This window comes from Puma concolor, chromosome B3, assembly GCF_028749965.1.
Source record: "Puma concolor isolate L17-30 chromosome B3, mPumCon1.1.hap2, whole genome shotgun sequence".
NCBI classification, from domain to species: Eukaryota; Metazoa; Chordata; class Mammalia; order Carnivora; family Felidae; genus Puma; species Puma concolor.
In genome coordinates, this window is record NC_141672.1 from 36814993 (window position 1) to 36836759 (window position 21767).

Here is a 21767-nt window from a genome sequence, read left to right on the forward strand (position 1 = left end):
TGCAGAAGGATTTAATGTTGATAGGGAGATAGCACAATGCCTTGGAAACTGTAAGCTCTAAGGTCAGACAACACTGGGTCTAAATCCTGGCAACACCAATACAGAATTGGGCCAGCCAAGAATTAGAGAGAGCATTTCACCTTCTCTAAGTGTGAATTTTTTATCCTTAAAATGACTGTAATAATTCCTCTTATATGGGCCTATTATTCTAAGTATAAGGACGATAATAGCTACATTTATATGGTGTTTCCTGAATGCGAGGTATTTTTCTCAATACTTCGTAATTATAATACTATTTAATATTCTCAACAACTGCTTGATGTAAGTGCCCATTTTACAGTGGCGGAACTTAAGGCACACTGAGATTACATAACTTTTCCAAGGTTGTAAAGCCAGTAAGTGGCAGAACTAAAGCCAGTGATAGCTATTTTTTTGTTAATGTTATTAAGAATAGCCTGCTGACTTTAAGAATTACAAGAGAAGCTAGGAAAATCTCCTTCTACACATACTTTTTAACTCAAGTACAAGAAATTATATAACTAGGATATGTTAATAAGTATAATTCAGTCCAGAGAGTGAAAAGCCTCAAACTTTTCCTCCAAAATAGCATACTATCAGGAAAACAAGATAAAAATATTAATGCTTAATTTTTTTTTTACATTTAATGAAGTGACTTTTGGTTCTATTCCAAGATGGTAAAGATGTCTGTGCCTCCCACTAAGAATAGCTAAAAGCGCTGGACACTGTATAAAACAAATATAAGAAGACTGTGAAAGATAAAAAGAAAAAGCAGAGCTGCTAGTAACCTAGGAACTAAAGGAATAACATAACAGTGAGTTCTTGGAGTTTTCTTTTTGCCTCATATATCTCAGAAAGAAAAAGAACAACAGAAAAAGCAAAAACATGAGTAAACACACCATAGAATTTTCCTTCTTTTCTTGAGTTTTCTACATTATATTTTGATAATGTATTTCATGGTTTTAAATATATGCAGAGGGAATATTTAAGACTATTATATTATAAATTACAGACAGTAATAGGACTACAGAGAGGTAAAGTTTCTACATTTCCCTCAAACTGGTAAAACATCAATGTCAGTAGAGGGTGATAAATTATGTACCTTTAAGGTTATACTTAAAGCAACTACTAAAACATCTATACAAAGAGATATACTTAGTAACGTTTAGCAATATAATCATTAGAGGTTTCATAGAGAGTAAGTTTTACAGTCAACTGGAAGAGTGTTTACCCACTTCATCTACTTTTTAGCTGTGACTGTGACCAAATTATTTAATCTCTTTGTAAATTAGTTAAGAACATTCATTTTAAACCAATTAGGGTAGAACATATTAGCTATAATTATTATAGCTATTATTATAATATTTTGATTGAGTCAGACTATTAACTCTGGTTTATTTATTTTGCTAGTTTATTTTTCTTCATGTTTATTTATTTTTGAGAAAGAGAGACAGAGTGTGAGCAGAAGAGGGGCAGAGAGAGAGGGAGACACAGACTCAGAAGGAGGCTCCAGGCTCTTGAGCTGTCAGCACAGAGCCCAACGTGGGGTTTGAACTCACAAACTATGAGGTCATGACCTGAGCCAAAGTCAGACACTTAACTGACTGAGCCACCCAGGTGCCCCTTAACTTGCTAGTTTAAATGAATATTTATAGTAGTCTTGAACTGAGATATTTGTATAAAGTGCTAGTCATGGTGCCTAGCATGTAGAATGGGTTTAATAAATAAAAGCTCTGATTATTTATTAGTAAACAAAAAGCAATGGGTTGGCCTTTCTTTATTTCCATAGATTCTCAACCACAAGACGTATAACTTCCTTTACATTAGTCTTGGAAATTATTTTTTTGGATTTGACACCAAAAATAAAGGCAACAAAAGCAAAAATAAACAAATGGGACTACATCAAACTAAAAAGTTTCTATGCAGCAAAGGAAACCATCAACAAAGTGAAAAGACAACCTAAGGAATGGGATATAATGTTTGCTAGACATATACCTGATAAGGGATTAATATCCAAAATATATAAGGATCTGAACATATTTTCCCAAAAATGACATATAAATGGCCAACAGGCACTAGAAAAGTTGCTCCCTTTTGGTAGGAATGCCACCTGGTGCAGCCACTCTGGAAAACAGTACAGAGGTTCCACAAAAAGCTAAAAATAACACAACACTACAATTCAGCAATTGTACTATTAGGTATTTACCCAAAGGACACAAAAATATAGATTTGAAGGGATACATGCACCCCAATGTTTATAGCAATAGCCAAACTATGGAAAGAGCCCAAATGTGCATTGACTGATGAATGGATAAAGAAGATATGGTATATATAATATAATGGAATATTACATGGCCATCCAAAAGAATGAAATCTTGCCATTTGCAACATGGATTGAGCTAGAATATAATATGCTACATGAAATAAGTCAATCAGAGACACAAATACCACATGATTTCATTCATATGTGGAATTCAAAAAACAAAACAGATGAATCTATATATGGGAAGGGGGAAAAAGAGAAAAGAGGGAAACAAACCACAAGAGACTCAACAATAGAGAACAAATGGAGGGTTGATGGAGGGAGGGAGGTGGGAGATGGGCTAGATGGGTGATGAGTACTAAGGAGGACATTTGTTGTGATGAGCACTGAGTGTTGTATGTAAGTGATGAGTCACTGAATTCTACTCCTGAAACCAATATTGTACTGTATGTTAACTGAATTTTAAATTAAAAAAAAAAAGGTGTTCTACATCACAAATCATCAGCAAAATGCAAATAAAAACCACAATGCGGTATCACCTCACACCTGTTAGAATGGCTATTATCAGAAAGACAGAGATAACAAGTGCTGATGAAGATGTAGAGAAAAGGGAACCAAGTGCATTGTTGATAGGAATATAAGTCAGTGCAGCCACCATGGAAAACAGTATGGAGGATCCACAAAAAATTAAAAATAGAACTACCATACAATTAGCAACTCTACTTCTGAGTATTTATCCAAAGGAAGCAAAATCAGTATCTCAAAAATATATCTGCATCCCCACTTTCACTGCAATATTATTTACCATAGCCAAAAGAGAGAACCTAAGTGCCATCGACAGACGAATGGAAAAAGAAAATGTGGTATACAGTTGATCCTTGAACAACATGGGTTTGAACTGCACGAGTCCACTTATTTGGAAAATTTTAAATATATACATATATTTAAAATACTAATGTACATTAATTATAGCGTTTCTGACAACATGGATAGACCTGGGAGGCATTATGCTAACTGAAATTAGGCACACAGAGACAGACACAGAGTGTATGATCTCACTTTCATGAGAATCTTAAAAAATTCAAACTCATAGATACAGAGAAGAGAAGGTGGTTACTAGAGACAGGACTTGTGAGGTGAGCACACTAAGTGAAGGTGGTCATAAAATACAAACTTCTAGTTATAAGATAATTAAGTCCAAGGAAAAAAAAACTCCTAACATTATCACTGTACTTTTTTAAAAAGACATAGTATTTTATTGTTCTATATATGTATGATGTTATATAATTTATACTTTCAATTTATGATTTATCCCCCCCAAAACTATCAATTATGATTCCTACCCTATTACAGATGACAAACTGTAGCTCAAAGGTATTAAATAATTTGCTTAAAGCATTTACAAAGCTAATATATGCTAAGGTCAGACTACAGGTCTTCTGTCTCTAAATTTAATTCCCTTTCCACAACACTATCAGATATGAAAACATATTTAAAGTCACAAAATTAATAACTAGAGGATACAGGATTTGAAACCAAGTAGGTGAGCCCTTGTGCCTAAGACTCTATTATGCTATTGATGCAAATAATTAAAATATAGATAGATGTTCAAGCTCATCAGCATTAAAGATACACTAAAGCACATCAAATTAGAAATATTAGATATACGAGAGGGAGCCAAGATGGCAGAACAGCATGGAAATTTCTTGTGTGTCTAGCATCCATGAAAAACAGCCAGACCAACACTAAACCATCTTGCACACCTAGAAAACTGATCTGAGGATTAACACAACAATCTGCACAACCTGAACCACAGAATTCAGCAGATACACAGCACGGAGAGGTGAACTGGGGGAGAGAAGCCGCAGAGGGCAGGGAGCCGCTTTTGTGAGCGGAGAGAGGATGGAAATGGGGGAGGGGGCGAATATGGGAAAGGCAGCCCTCCCCAAAAGCAGCTGGAAAGAAAGTAAAAAATTGGAAACAGCCACAGGGAATAAACTAAAAAAGGAGAGGGTTTAAATTCCATTAAGACTATAAACAGGGAAAGCACAAAGGCTGCAACTCCGCAGCTCAATACCTGGCAGTGCTCTGGTGGGAAGGGCAAATCCCCAAGAGCAGAGTGGGGTCCAGGAGGTTCTCGGGCCACACGGGGAAAAGCAATTCTACTGCTGGAAGGACATTTGGTAGAGACTGTGAGGCCACCTGGTCCCAGCAGATCCCAGAGAACGAACGGCCACATTTGCTGGGGCTGAAACAAGGTTGTTAAGGGTGAAGCCTAGTGCCAGATGTGTGTTGTGATTTTCCATAATCCCTGAAACACTGCTGCTACACTATCTCGTGAACTTTTTCTGGAGCAGGCTGGCACCTGGCCGCAATCTCTAGGCATCAGCACCAGCACGGCCCTGCGAACTTTCCTGGGGGCAGCCAGCATTCAGCCATTGCTCGGTGAGACCTTCTGCAGAGGGGCGGAACAGGTCAAAGACGCAGTCCCTCAGAAGTAAGGGGGCAGGGAAAACAGCCGCATCTGAGACAAAACTCGGGAGAGAGGTACTACCTGGGGTTTGGTCACAGACAGTGTAAAAGCAGGGAGTGGACAAGAGCTGAAGACAAAGAACAAGTGCACGATTGCTCACTGGGGAGAAGAGAGTTCCGATACTAGAGACTGGGTTGCTGGGTGACGCCATTTTCACTGCTCCCATGCATATGCACCTACAAGTGCCACAACAATCCACCCCAGTAAGCTAGAAGCGCCATCTAGTGGAGAACGGAGCTGTTACACTAAGCCCCGTCCTACTGGGCCAACCTCGCTCTTCAAGAACAGAAGTCTCACCTCCTGCTTATTTTATGGACTACAAAGTGCTTCACAGTCTGACTTCTAGGGGAAAATGAAGTAATTTCAGTGGTATTTTAGTCTGTTAGCAGGTCCATCTATTCAATTTTCTTTTTCTTTTTCTCATTTCTTTTCTTTTTCTTGAATACAGAGAGAAAAAAATTCATTTTTATTTTCATTAAAAATTTTTTTAACTTTTTTTCTACTATATTCTTTACTTATGTGTAAATTTTTTCAAATTTTACTTTACTTCCATCATTTCATTTTAGTCTACTTCAGTGCATTCATTTTTTCAAATTTTCAAACAATTTGTTTTTTTTTCTTCCCCCGCCCTTTTTTCTCTAATCTATCAAGCCACTTTCAACACCCAAACCAAAACACACCTAGGATCTAGCATCATTTGTTCGCTTTTGTGTGTGTGAGTGTGTGTTTTTAATTTTTTTATTTTTTATTTTTTTTTTTAAATTTTTTTTTCAACGTTTATTTATTTTTTCTTTGGGACAGAGAGAGAAAGAGCATGAACGGGGGAGGGGCAGAGAGAGAGGGAGACACAGAATCGGAAACAGGCTCCAGGCTCTGAGCCATCAGCCCAGAGCCTGACGCGGGGCTCGAACTCACGGACCGCGAGATCGTGACCTGGCTGAAGTTGGACACTTAACCGACTGCGCCACCCAGGCGCCCCTAATTTTTTTATTTTAATTTTTTTTAATTTTAATTTTTTCTACTTCATTAATTCCTTTTCTCCCTTCAAAATGACGAAATGAAGGAATTCACCCCAAAACAAAGAGCAGGAAGAAACGACAGCCTGGGACTTAACCAACACAGACACAAGCAAGATGTATGAACCAGAATTTAGAATCATGATAATAAGAATACTAGTTGGAGTCAAAAATAGATTAGAATCCCTTTATGCGGATATAAAAGAAGTAAAAACTAGTCAGGATGAAATAAAAAATGCTAAAACTGAGCTGCAATCATGGATGGATGCCGCGGAGGCAAGGATGGATGAGGCAGAAGAGAGAATCAGCAATATACAGGACAAACTTATGGAAAATAATGAAGCAGAAAAAAAGAGGGAGATTAAGGCAAAGAGCACAATTTAAGAATTAGAAAAATCGGTGACTCATTTAAAAGGAACAACATCTGAATCACAGGGGTCCCAGAAGAGGAAGACAGAAAAATAGGGGCAGAAGGGTTATGTGAGCAAGTAAATCATAGTGGAAAACTTTCCTAACCTGGGGAAAGACACAGACATCAAAATCCAGGAAGCATAGAGGACCCCCATTAGATTCAACAAAAACCAACCATCAACAAGGCATATCATAGTCAAATTCAAAAATACTCAGGCAAGGAAAGAATCATGAAAGCAGCAAGGGAAAAGAAGTCCTTAACCTACAAGGGAAGACAGATCAGGTTTGCAGCAGACCTATCCACAGAAACTTGGCAGGCCAGAAAGGAGTGGCAGGATATATTCAATGTGCTGAGTCAGAAAAATATGAAGCCAAGAATTCTTTATCCAGCAAGGCTGTCATTCAAAACAGAAGGAGAAATAAAAAGTTTCCCAAACAAAAATTAAAGGAGTTTATGACCACTAAACCAGCCCTGCAAGAATTTTTAAGGGGGACTCTCTAAGGGGAGAAAAGATAGATAGATAGATAGATAGATAGATAGATACATAGATACATAGATAGATAACTACCAAAAGCAACAAAGATGAGAAAGGACAAGAGAACACCACCAGAAACTCCAACTCTACAAGCAACATAATGGCAATAAATTCATATCTTTCAGACTCACTCTAAACGTCAATGGACTCAATGCTCCAATCAAAAGACACAGGGTAACAGAACGGATAAGAAAACAAGATCCATCTATATGCTGTTTACAAGAGACCCACTATAGACCTAAAGACACCTTCAGATTGAAAGTAAGGGGATGGAGAACCACCTATCATGCTAATGGTCAACAAAAGAAAGCCGGAGTAGCCATACTTTATATCAGACAATGTAGACTTTAAAATAAAGACTGTATCAAAAGATGCAGAAGGGCATTATATCATAATCAAGGGGTCTATCCACCAAGAAGACCTGACAATTGTAAACATTTATGCGCCAAATTTGGCAGCACACAAATATGTAAATCAATTAATCGCAAAGAAACTCATTGATAGTAATACCATAATAGTAGGAGACTTCAATACCCCACTCACAACAACGGACAGATCATCTAATTAAAAAATCAACAATGAAACAATGGCTTTGAATGACACACTGGGCCAGATGGACTTAACAGATATATTCAGAACATTTCATCCTAAAGCAGTAGAATATACATTCTTCTCCAGTGCACATGGAACGTTTTCCAGAACAGACCACATACTGGGACACAAATAAGCCCTCAGCAAGTACAAAAAGATCGAGATCATATCGTGCATATTTTCAAACCACAACGTTATGAAACTCAAAATCAACCACAAGAAAAAATTTGGAAAGGTAACAAATACTTGGAGACTAAAGAACATCCTACTAAAGAACGAATGGGCTAACCAAGAAGTTAAAGAGGAAATTAAAAAGTTCATGGAAGCAATGAAAATGATAACACCACAACCCAAAACCTCTGGGACACACAGCAAAGAGGAAAGCATATAGCAATCCAGGCCTTCCTAAAGAAGGAAGAAAGATCTCAGATACACAATCTAACCTTACGCCTGAAAGAGCTGGGAAAAAAACAACAAATAAATCCCAAAACGAGCAGAAGACAGGAAATAATAAAGATCAGAGCAGAAATTAATGCTATCGAAACCAAAAAAAAAAACAGATCAATGAAACCAGAAGCTGGTTCTTTGAAAGAATTAACAAAACTGATAAACCACTAGCCAGTTTGACCAAAAAGAAAAAGGAAAGGACCCAAATAAATAAAATCAAGAATGAAAGAGGAGAGATCACAACCAACACAGCAGAAATAAAAAAAAATAATAAGAGAATATTATGAGCAACTACATGCCAATAAAATAGGCAATCTGGAAGATATGGACAAACTCCTTGAAACATACACACTACCAAAACTGAAACAAAAAGAAATAGAAAATTTGAACAGACCAATACCCAGTAAGGAAATCGAATTAGTAATCAAAAATCCAAAAAAAAAAAAAAAAAAAAAAAAAACAAGAGTCCAGGGCCAGGGAAATTCTACCAAACATCTAAGGAAGAGTTATCACCTAATCTCTTGAAGGCGTTCCAAAAAATAGAAATGGAAGGAAAACCCAAACTCATTCTATGAAGCCAGCATTACCTTGATTCCAAAACAAGACAGAGACCGCACTAAAAAGGAGAACTATAGACCAATTTCCCTGATGAAAATGGATGCAAAAATCCTCAACAAGATATTAGGCAACCAGAACCAACAATACATTACAAAAATTATTCACCACAACCAAGTAGGATTTATACCTGGATGCAGGGCTGGTTCAATATCTGCAAAACAACTAACATGATTCATCACATCAATAAAAGAAAGGACAAGAACCATATGATCCTTTCAATAGATGCAGAGAAAGCATGTGACAAAATACAACATCCTTTCGTGATAAAAACCCTCAAGAAAGTAGGGATAGAAGGATCATACCTCAAGATCATAAAAGCCATATATGAATGACCCAACGCTAATATCTTCAATGGGGAAAAACTGAGAGTTTTTTCCCTAAGGTCAGGAACAAGACAGGGAGGTCCAGTCTCTCCACCGTTATTCAACACAGTATGGGAAGTCTTAGCTTCTGCAACCAGACAACACAGAGAAATAAAAGACATCCAAATCATCCAGGAGATCAAACTTTCACTCTTTGCAAATGACATGATACTCCATATGGAAAACTCAAAAGATTCCACCAAAAAACTGCTAGAACTGATTCATGAATTCAGCAAAGTTGCAGGATATAAAATCAACACAAAGAAATCGGCTGCATTCCTATACACCAATAATGAAGTAACAGAAAGAGAAATCAAGGAATCAATCCCATTTACAATTGCATCAAAAACCATAAAATACCTAGGAATAAATCTAACCAAAAAGGTGAAAATCTATACACTGAAAACTGTAGAAAGCTTATGAAAAAATTGAAGAAGACACAAAAAAATGGAAAAAGATTCCATGCTCCTGGAGAGGAAGAACAAATATTGTTAAAATGTTGATATTACCCAAAGCTATCTACATATTCAATGCAATCCCTATCAAAATAACACCAGCATTCTTCACAGAGCTACAACAAATAATCCTAAAATTTTTATGGAACCAGAAAAGACCCCGAATAGCGAAAGCAATCTTGAAAAAGAAAACCAAAGCAGGAGGCATCACAATCCCAGACTTCAAGCTATACTACAAAGCTGTAATCATCAAGACAGTATGGTACTGGCACAAGAACAGACACTCAGATCAATGGAACAGAATAGAGAACCCAGAAATGGACCCACAAACATATGGCCAATTAATCTTTGACAAAGCAGGAAAGAATATCCAATGGAATAAAGGCAGCCTCTTCAGCACGTGGGGCTGGGAAAACTGGACAGCGACATGCAGAAGAATGAACCTGGACCACTTTTCTTACACTATACACAAAAATAAACTCAAAATGGATGAGAGACCTAAATGTAAGACAGGAAACCATCAAAATCCTCGAGGAGAAAGCAAGCAAAAACCTCTTTGATCTTGGCCGCAGCAACTTCTTACTCAACGCGTCTCCAGAGGCAAAGGGAAACAAAAGCAAAAATGAACTACTGGGACCTCATAAAAAAAAAATAAAATATCTTCTAATATTTTCATCAAATAAAAAGCTTCTGCACAGCGAAGGAAACAATCAGCAAAACTAAAAGGCAACCAACAGAATGGGAGAAGATATTTGCAAAAGGCCTATCAGATAAATGGTTAGTATCCAAAATCTACAAAGAACTTATCAAGCTCAACACCTAAAAAACAAAGAATCCAGTGAAGAAATGGGCAAAAGACAAGAACAGACACTTCTCCAAACAAGACATCCAGATGGCCAACTGACACATGAAAAAATGCTCAACATCACTCATCATCAGGGAAATACAAATCAAAACCACAATGAGATGCCACATTACACCTGTCAGAATTGCTAACATTAACAACTCAGGCAACAACAGATGTTGGCAAGGATGCGGAGAAAGAGGATCTCTTTTGCATTGTTGGTGGGAAGACAAGCTGGTGCAGCCACTCTGGAAAACAGTATGGAGGTTCCTCAAAAAACTAAAAATAGAACTACCCTATGACCCAGCAATTGTACTACTAGGTATTTATCCAAGGGATACAGGTGTGCTGTTTTGAAGGGACACATGCGCCCCAATATTTATAGCAGTGCTATCAACAATAGCCAAAGTACGGAAAGAGCCCAAATGTCCATTGATGGATGAATGGATAAAGAAGATGTGGTGTATACATATACAATGGCGTATTACTTGGCAATCAAAAAGAATGAAATCTTACCATTTACAACTACATGGATGGAACTGGAGGGTATCCTGCTAAGTAAAATTAGTCAGTCAGTGAAAGACAAAAATCATATGAATTCACTCACATGAGGACTTTAAGAGACAAAACAGGTGAACATAAGGGAAGGGATACAAAAATAATATAAACAGGGAGGGGGACAAAACAGAAGAGATTCATAAACATGGAGGACAAACAGAGGGCTACTGGAGGGAGTGTGGGAGGGGGGATGGGCTAAATGGGTAAGGAGCACTAAGGAATCTACTGAAATCACTGTTGCACTATATGCTAACTAATTTGGATGTAAATTTTTAAAAAATAAAATTAAAAAAAAAAGTGAAACGACAAACAAACAAACAAAAAAATAGCAGGGACAGCAATGTCCTGTGCCAAGTAGACACCAAATTAAAGTATTTAATAATAGTTACTATTTATGTAACAAATTCCCAGTTCTCCCTTGTCAAATCTTTCCAGTGCCAGCAAATGTCAAGATGCCCAGAATGTCCAACATAGAACCTTACCCTAAACATTCAGGGTGCTTTAGAGAAAAGAACGCAATTGCTATAGCTGTCACCACTCCTAGTTGGGGACACGTTATTTCCTTTCTTCTTAAATTCTTCCATTTTTCCAAAGAAGGATTTAAAGGGGAAGGAAAATTATATTTGTAAAGTATTAACATCGTTATTGAAATATAATTCACACATCATAATTTACTCATTTAAAGTGCACAATTCAGTTGTGTATATTATTAATTGTTTAATTATGGGAAAATTGGCCAAAAAAAGAAATATTAAATATGTATTAGTGAACATGTACTAAAGACTAAAAAACTAATGGTTATATAATGGAATATTATATTGCCATCACCAAAGGGAACTTATTATTGAAGATGATGTTCTATCCCATAGAATGGAGATTTGAGGGTATGTAGTTATTTTCCACACCACTCGAGTTCTATGTACCTCCTAGGAAAATCTAAAAATAAAGATAAAAAAAGAAATAAGGTGACAAAAAGTGACATGAGTAAAGTATGTACTGTAATTAATATTTATTAACCTTTAAATAAAAATTAAACAGGGGCCCCTGGGTGGCTCAGTTGGTTAAGCACCAACCTGAGATCAGGTCATGATCTCACTGTTCATGAGTTTGAGTACCACTTCAGGCTCTGTACTGACAGCTCACAGCCTGGAACCTGCTTCGGATTCTGTGTCTCCCTCTCTCCCTGCTCCTTCCCCACTCATGCTCTGTCTCTCTCTCTCTCAAAAATAAACATTAAAGAGCAAATTAAAAAATTTTTTAAATAAAAATTAATCAGAGATAAATGGAAAGGAATGAATAGATCCACAAGGTAAAAACAAAGGTAAAGAATATATAGCATGTCTAATAAATTACAATGAAACATATCACCTTCTGCAGTCTTTCTAGACCTGTTATTCCATACTATCCAAATAAAACTAAAACAAAGATTGGGCAACATGACTAAAGAAATTGTAAAATTCTCAACTAAGGCATCTAAACATTTTTCCATCCAAAGCTACTGAATTAAATGTGTCAAATCAATTATTGTGGTGTCACAGAAACCATTAAAATGTGAGAGCCCAAGTATGAGTGCATATATAATTTTTTTGGAATCTTCTTTATGTAAAGAAGTGAACAAATATGGGGTACCTGGGTAGATAGTTAGTTGAGTGTCCGATCCCAGGGTCATGGGATCAAACCTCGTGTCAGGCTCCACGCTGAGCAAGGGGCCTGCTTAGGATTTTCTCTCTTTCCCTCTGCCCCTTTCCCCTGCTTGTGCTCTCCGTCTCTCTCTCTAAAAAAATAATTAATTAATTAATTAATTAAAAAATATATCAGTGATTTGCTGTGTAGGCTCCAAAATCTTTTCTCAACCTCTTCCACAGAAAATGGCTAATTCAATGTTCTCTAACATTTTTTTCACATTTGTCAATCCAAAATTTTGAGAGAAGACACTTGAAGCGTCATTAACAAAAAGGAACTTACCAGTAAAAAAAAAAAACTACAAAGTTATATGTACATCATTTAACAATAGCACAAGCCAACAACAGTAACCTATAAAAAGATGTTAATATTCTAAAGACAAGAATGACTTATGGCCCACCCATCAATTTTCACCAGTTCTTCTAACTACCCCCAATATCCAACAAAACGTGATTTGATAACTAACTGTTCACATGTCACTGAACTATTAAATATTTTCTTTTTTCCCATAAAGTAAGTTTCATATTTCCTATTAATCTAATAAAATTTCACCAGTATGATCAACATAGATCCACAATCCCTTAGTCAGTTAGTGTTAGTCTCCAATTCTCTGTATTTTCAATCCCCTCTACACACACACCCCTAACACAAACCATTAAACCTCAAAAGTACTTTCTTATTTATACTGTTTCCCCTCAGTATAAGGATATGGTTTTGCACATTACAGAATACCCCAACACAACAGCAGCTTGGCTAAACAAGATTGAGGTTTACTTTTTCTTTTGTAAATATTGTCTAAAGATTAGCCATGTAGAGATGGTGTTTGCACAGTATGTTCAGGGACCCAAGTTTCTAACTTTCTCTTCTACCATTCTCCATCCCCAGCTTCCATCATCGAGATCACCTCACAGTCCAAAATGTTTGCTAAAGCTCCATTTATCATGCCTACAATAAAGGTCAAAAAGGAGAAACTGAATGACAAAATGGGATTACCTCCAGCTGAGTTACTGACCTTTACAAGCACACACACACACACAATACTTCTGCTTTTATCTCTTTTGCCAGAACTTAGTCACTCAGCTAGGAAATAGCCCTTCCTTCAAAGCTTCAATATGCCTACCTTTAAGGAAAAAAACAAAAACAAAAACAAAAAAAAATTCTATTAGTATAGAAGAGAAAAACAGGGGGCGCCTGGGTGGCTCAGTCGGTTAAGTGTCCAACTTCGGCTCAGGTCATGATCTCACGGTCCGGTCCGTGAGTTCAAGCCCTGCGTCGGGCTCTGTGCTGACAGCTCGGAGCCTGGAGCCTGCTTCTGATTCTGTGTCTCCCTCTCTCTCTCTGACCCTCCCCCGTTCATGCTCTATCTCTCTCTGTCTCAAAAATAAATAAACATTTTTAAAAAATTAAAAAAAAAAAAAGGAGAAAAACAGATTTTAAGTTTGAGTAGAATACTAGCAGCCTGCATCATACATCCCTATTCATTTTTCACATCTTCTGAGTAACCCTTGACATTGGGAGAAGTTTTGTATCGTATCTTTAATCAATACAGCTAATGTAAAAGCTTTCCCCACTAAATGCTTTTACTTCCTTGGCCATCTATGGCATGTGGCCAATCCCAAACTATACTGATACTACGACAGATATAGTTAAGATTACAATTCTGAAGTCTTATTGGATAGGATTTTTCATCTACCACATCTTGTGCATCATCCGGAATATAAAAGTTGATCTGTTTTGTACAAGTGACCTAATAGAATGCTGGAACTCACTCTGTGTCTTAAGCAATTAGCAAATCAATGGAGCTCCAGTGTGGTATCTTTTCTTATAAATCTTGGATCTTATTCCACAGACACAATTACTGCATGATCAAAATTACCATCAATCCATTATAGTACCTCATATACTGAACATGTAGTAGGTCCCCATGCAAAGTGATCTATTTATTCAGTCAGGCCTCATAATAACCCTTTTATGTTATTTTTGTTCATTTATAGAAAATAACAATAGCAAGCATTTATTGAGTATTTAGTATGTGCCAGGCTTACTCACAGCATTTTACAGATAAGTACTATTATTATCTGTAGATGAGGAAGAGAAGGCAATAAAGTTAGTAACTTGCCCAAAGTCACATAGCTTATAAGTAGCACAGCTAGAATGCATGTCCTCACAAACACTCCAGAGCCCACTCAATTAACTACTATACTATAATAATATCAAATAAACCAGCAGAGATTAAGTAACTTGCCTAAGGTCACAAAACCAGGAGTCAAGATTCACAGATCTATCTTTTTGATTCCAAACGAATCAAAGCAATATGGTTGGATTGACCAAGGGATCATTACTCTTTAGGGGCAAAGTTACAAGAGAACAACACTATCAAAATAACAAACATAATCCATAAATTTCAACGATAACCAGTTTAGGAGGATGAAGTGCAGTGCATCCGTGCTGCCTAGGCAACACTACAGGTGACGCATCTCTTTTAGTAACAGACCAAAATAAAAGCAGCTTTGGCAAATGTTTCTAGTAACTACATTAGTTTGAATAATCATTCGTATCTAAAAGATCTTGAATAATTAGATGTCTGTATTTTACATCTGCTGTCAAAAAACGAAAGAGTAAACAGCCTTCTACACCACATTCAAAGGATATATCTAAAAGCAGTAATTTTTAAAGACATCAGAAAAAGTTTTTAAGAAATAATAAAACGTAACAGAATCAGACATTTTGTTGCCATCTGTCAGAACTCAGGAATTTATAGTTCTCTCACCTATAATTACAACCTTGACCCTCATCTTCTGAGACATATGTATATTATGGCTATACATTTCTTAAGTACTTTTTTCTTAATATTTATGATGTACAATTCTAATGCCAATCAAAAATGCCTGTGTCAAGCCTGAGCATACAACATATAAATCACAATGCTACTACTGGCTCATTTTCAAATACTCCCCTAAGAATTGCAAGTCTGTCTTCCAAAAACAGCATAGACACATAATGACTATCAGATGGAATACCTTGCATGTAGTACAGTAAATGAAATACTGTAAGTATTAATGATAAAGAATTAAGCTCATGTCACCAACTGAATCAACATAAGCATGTCAGTCATTCACTCTTTCCTAAGAACCTCAAATCCTATAAAAATTTTTTTCAGCTCAATATACTGTTCTTCATCAAGCACATCCTTTTTTTCATTATTCCAGACTTAATGAGACATTCTCAATTAACTTCATATCAGTTCATGTTTATACTCTATTTCCAATTACCAATGTTTTAAAACTCATTGAAGGAATTTTAAAGAAATAATGAGCAGTACTGAACTTATACTATTTCAGTGTATCCTTAATAGATGAAACAAGACATTTTAAAAATATTTTTAGTGTTTATTTATTTATTTTTGAGAGAGACAGAAAGCAGGGGAGGGGAAGAGAGAGAGAATGGAAGGAAGAGAATCCCAAGCAGGCTCCACGCCCAGTGCAAAGCCAGACGTGGGGCTCGATCCCACCACCACAAGCTCACGACCTGAGCCAATATCAAGTGTAAGAACTTAAACCAACTGGGCCACCCAGGTGCCCCAAAAATATTTTTATTAGTAAAAAGTTACTATTTATTTTAAGGGGTCTTTTTTATACTGATTCTGATAGAAAGGGAGGAAGGAAGCTTCGAAGGAAGGAAGGAAGGAAAGAAGGAAGGAAGGAAGGAAGGAAGCAAGAAAGAAAAGTATCATAAAACAGCAAGTGATCTTCAGTGAGGCATAAAAGTACCAAAAGGAATCAGCTATTATAAATCATTAGAATTACACCAACTTTAATTTAATGCATCAGTTGACTGGTAACTAATATTAGATGAAAAGCAGCCAAGGCAGCTTTTATTTACAGCTATGTGTGGAAGAATAACAGAAATGTTGTTGCTAAGATCAATTTAATTTAAGCAACATTTAAAAATGAATTTTTACACATAATGGTATTTGAACACAATTTGAAATGAGCAGGATGTATCATTTGCTAAGAATATCATTCTTCATTTTAAAAGTGTTAAGAAATCTCTACTTTCACCACAAGGCAGTAATAGGACCCAGAATTAACCTTCCAAATGTAAACAACTAGAAAACTGGAAAAACTATGTATCTGACTTTGGAAAACAGGCAGCACCAAAAGGATTCCTAAAAAAAAGGGAGGGGGGGGGAAGGTGAGACCTATAATTACCTGGATTCTTTCTGCAAGCACTTTTGAAATTACAGTATGTTGAAGGGGAAAACCCGAGAGAGAGAGAGAGAGAGAGAGAGAGAGAGAGAGAGAGAGATTCCCCTTAAATTACCTGAATAACAATCTATATGTGCATAGGCTGAAAACCCATAAGGTTGAGCAAAAACACGTTCTAGGAAAGAAAAATTACCAGGTTTTATTGATGATATGAGAGCTCACAGAGGGCCAAGAATCATTCAAGTTCGTAAAAGCAAGATAGAGTCCACTGAATCCTTGGTGCATTCAGTAAAGACACAAAGAGAGATCCACCTTAGTAATGAGGCTAAGAAAGTACAAGAGTAAAGGTTACCTCTAGAGCTGCCCTAGAAAACCTTAAACACATTAATATACATGGAAAGACAAGGGGGAAGGAAATAAATTTGCTGCCACTGAGTCCATCTCAGAAAAGCTCAGTCTGAAAACTCTCCCTCACCTGCAGAGTGCTACATCACACCACATGCTAGGTCATTCCACGTGCCATTTGGAAGAACAGCTGCCACTGCCATCACAGGAAAGGAGACCATGATGCCATGAGGCATTGCCATGACCAAGAATAAAGGTAGGGGTAAAAACAGGTACAGGGGTAAGAGTGAAAATGACCCTGAAAAAAGCTGGTGTGTAAACAGGATGAATAAGTATAATTCAGTAATCAAAATGTTGGGAAATATATGATTAGAAGCAATGTGTCTTGGTGGTGTGAAGAGGTTATGTCTTATGAACTTGTCTTATATCTTATGTCTTATGAGGAAAATAATTTGAATAAATACCTCAGACATTATACTGGTCTGCCAGATGATGAGGATAACAAAGCTGATGTAATTTTAAAATACAATGCAGATGAAGGTATAAAGCTGAAGGCATGTGGCAAGCTTCCAAAATATGCTGAAATCAATGAAACAGATACATTTGGCACTGGAGATGATGATGAAATCCAATTTGATGATACTAAAAATGATGATAAAGACCATGATGATATCTAAATTGAACTCAAATGTTTTATATTCCAAGTTTTCTAAGGATTAAATCCCCAAGGAGATCTGACTTCCTTCTTTTAAAAGTTAATCAGACTTTTATGTAGCTTAGTCATTTTATCATGGCATCCCTTTCCTAAATGAATACATGAACTCCTGATGCTCAATTCTTGGGAGCAATTCTTATGTCCTCCTGATTATTCTCTCATTAGTTAGATAAAAACTTTGATACTGTTAACAAGTAACTTTAAGAAGTAAACTTTCAGAGAATCCAATGTCTGATTCTTAAGTCCTATATTCTTAATCATAACTCCCTTTAAAAAGGGGGGGGGAGGGAAACGTCTACATGATAGTATATTAGAAGATTAATGGGAAATCCCATCATGCAAAAGAAAATGTTCCAGTGTAAAGAACACTGGAATAGGAATAACAATATCTGTCTTACAGATAAGAAAATCAAGGCATTTACAGGTGGATTAATGAATTAATTTAAAGGTGTTAATGGTGTCACACAGCCAGCAAGTATCAAAAAGGCAATTCAACCCAGCTACCTGATTCCAGATTCTACTGCAAGGTTTTCCACAGCCAAGTATCTTCCCATGTCTAGACCAGACATCTGAAACAAAAGGATCCCTATTAAGAGTAAGAATAAGAGATAAAATCTTTGCCATCACAAGAACACTACTAATTAACAGTGACTTTGGAAGAATCATTCTACCTACCTAAAGAACTCACTTGTTTCCTATGATCTACAAAGACTTCCGCAGCTTGAAATATTTATAGTATGAACTTTAAAAGGCAGGGGTGGGGTGGGGTGGGGGAATTCCTTCAAAATTCTCCCTCTTCTTTCATGAATTTATCCATATTTATCCAGTGCCTCACTCCTGCCATGTGTTTGGCACTACACTGAGTGCCAAGTATACAATGATGACAAAAGAGAGATAATCTCCTTTTTAGTGGATCACAGAATCTACTGGGAAAGGAAAAATGAAACAAATAATTACACAACTAATTTCTTATGTTCTAAAATATGCAGAGCCTACACCCAACACAGGGATTTTGAACCTGTTGTCTGAAACACACTTACCCAAATATACACCATAGTTCTTTCCTCATCAAATTCGGGTCACAACTCCAGTATTACCTTCTCAATAAAACTTTCCCTGACCATTCTACATAAAAATGGTACACTCCCCACTCCAACATTCCCTATCACTTTTCCTGATGTACTTACTTTTGTCTAGAATACTTATCATCATTAAACATTTGTTTGTTTAGTATCTGTATCCCCACCGGAATATAAGATCCATAAGATCAATAATTTGTCTCTTTTGTTGACTGGTATCACTCAAAGCCTAGAACAGTGCCTATCAGACACTAAATACTGTTGACTAATGAATAAATGAGTGCAATGAAGGAAAGCCTAAGCATAGTGGCAATGTATAAAAGGAGAAACCATTAATTTCATTAGACTAACATGTACAAAATTATTATTGTATTTATGTATGTAAATAATACTATTTATATACATGTCATCATGAAATAATTAAAATACCAATTATAAATGTTATCTATCATTCATGCATGTGGTATTAATTTTGTTTCAGGGTTTCTGTTAATTCCTTTCTTATATTTTAAACATTTAAAGTATAACAATGATTTACTGCTAGATTCGTATTTTTATTCGAGAAAGGAGTCAACATCTAACAAAATGACTTATTCTCCATTCTATAAACCATCTCACCTTAAAAAATGAAGACAAGATGAGATGTACTATTCTACCCGGATTTGATATTATCATACTCATTGAACTGGAACAGGCATCTTATTTTTCAGAAATGAAAAAGTAAAAAAAAAAAAAAAGAGAGAGAGAAAGGAACTTAAAATCATCTTCTAAGGTTTACAGTTTGATCTCTTTGCTTCATATGCTGTGTTGAGATTTTATACAATTATGGCACTTATAGCTAAACATCTAGAAAAGAAATTGTCTCAAATTTGGTGTATCACAGTCCAAAGAACTATGTGCCCTGACAAAACTCTTGTTTTGAAAAAGAATAATACTTCTTTTATACCTAAGCAATGTTAACCTATCATTTAAACAAGAATGTAATAATCATTTAAAAATCATTTTAAAAAGATAAATAGACCCTAAAACAGTTTTCAAATTCAATCACTTATCATTTGAAGCTTCAATAATTAGAGTCGACATGATCTTCCAGAGGATAAAAAACAGTGAAGTTGCTATAGTATTTCGAATAAAATTTGTTTGTTATGAATAATCTACGTGTACAATGGAATTTTTAATGAGTTCTCTAATGTCCTGATAAAAACACAACTTACTGCAAGAAATTAGAAAGAAAATAGTCATGAAAAAATAATTTCCTATAATCTGCTCTATTATACTTTTAAAAGCTAAGAATATTGACCAACAATAACCAGGACTCCCAAAACACATGTATTCTCTCCCTTAATTAAGAAAATCAGTAATCCTACTAAGCAAAGAAGAAAGCAAAAAGAAATCTTCAGATAAAAAAATGCAGTTCAATCTAATAATATCTATTAATATCTATATCCTTGGGGCACCTGGGTGGCTCAGTCAGTTAAGCGTCTGACTTCGGCTCAGGTCATGATCTCACAGTTCATGGGTTTGAGCCCTGTACAGGGCTCTGTGCTGATGGCTCAGAGCCTGGAACCTGCTTCAGATTTTGTGTCTACCTCTCTCTCTGCTCCTCCCGTGCTTGTGGTCCCTCTCTCTCTCTCTCTCTCTCTCTCTCTCTCAAAAATAAACATTTAAAAAAATTTTTTTTAATCTACATCCAAATTTAAGTTTTCAAACACACAAAAAAACTAAAGAATGTTTTCAGTTCTCCATCATCTACTTATGTAGGCATCCTCAGTTCCCCATCATCTACGTATGTAGATATCCTCAAAGTATCTATAAAACAAAATTAAAATTACTATTAAATAGTTTCCTACTATTACATTTAAAAATGTTACTATTCATTTTAAAAATATACCCTCCAGGGGCTCCTAGGTGGCTCAGTGGGTTAAGCATCCGACTCTTGATTTCAGCTCAGGTAATGATTTCATGGTTCGTGAGATATAACCCCATGTTGTTGGGCTCTATGCCGACAGCACAGAATGTGCTTGGGATTCTTTTTCTCTCCCTCTCTCTCTGTCCCTCCCCCACTCACACTTGCTCACTCTCTCTCTCAAAATAAATATTTTAAAAATTAAAAAAAAAATATATATATATGTGTATACACACACACACACACACACACACACACACACACACACACACACATCCTGAATGTTAAAGATAGAGTATTTGGTTTGTTTCCCTTTTTTCACTTTTTACATGAACTGTCTATAATACAATGAATGGGACGGGATGCTCCATACTTCTTCACTAAAATGCCCCTTACTCCAAAACCTTCTTCACAAAACAGACACTCATTTATTCAAATATTTTTTAAGTGTGTATTATGTTCCACTCCCTGTTCTAGGCAATCTAAATTCTGTAAATGGAGGGACTGATTCTATTTCAATCATTGCTTTATATCCTATGTTTAGTGGACTGTCTGGTACATAGTAAACTTTCATACATGAATGAATGGATGATCATACTTGTTCATTCATCCTTCACTATTTTTTAAGTTTTAACTTGGAAATTAGTTCCGTTTTCATTTTTTTCACTCTGCAGAGTAATGAGCCTATGAAATGTCCTTATCACTGACAAGTCAGGCTCACTTCTGGGTAGATGGATACAGAGAAAAAAAAATACTACTACAGCATTACCTTTTGGAACCTCTGTTCAGTTGCGTTTAAAATTTTCAAAGTTCCTTTTGAGCTTCAAAACATCATCCATAGGAAATGTGACTCTAACCGGTGGTTGGTCTCTAACATTTCAGTGGGAAAATGGTAGTAACCCTCTCCAAAAGGTCCAGCTGGCACACACAGAAAAACTTTAAAAATCCAATTAAACTGCAAAGTTATGATTTAATTCATAAAAGATTTATATTGCTTTTCCAGGAAAATGTTTTGAGAGAAAGAAAAAGACCATTGAAATACCAAAACAACAAAATCTTATAATCTGATCAAATTTTGGCCTTTAAAATTACTATGCAGTAGATCTGTTGAGAAACCTTATTTAGAGGTGTTACATGCCTATTCTGTTTTCTCTCATTTGGAAAATCCAAGTACTATAG

The 21767-nt window shown here is 36.1% G+C and overlaps 1 protein-coding gene and 1 pseudogene across 19 annotated transcripts in view; one reads left to right on the top strand and one right to left on the bottom strand.

Annotated features, from left to right (window-relative positions):
• Positions 1-21767, bottom strand: part of FUT8 (fucosyltransferase 8) — a 313352-nt gene that overhangs the window by 180052 nt on the left and 111533 nt on the right. For 5 of the 19 annotated variants that reach the window (XM_086709521.1, XM_086709520.1, XM_086709518.1 and 2 more), the window contains one exon: positions 18108-18172. The exons of 10 other annotated variants lie outside the window; for them this stretch is intronic. The gene's annotated coding sequence lies outside the window, so the exon portion shown is untranslated. Of the gene's footprint in view, positions 1-12281; positions 12425-18107; positions 18173-21767 lie in introns of all 19 variants that reach the window. 4 more of the 19 variants (XM_086709522.1, XM_086709519.1, XM_086709511.1 and 1 more) reach the window with 1 other exon arrangement.
• Positions 17129-17566, top strand: LOC112856023 (eukaryotic translation initiation factor 1A, X-chromosomal-like; annotated as a pseudogene).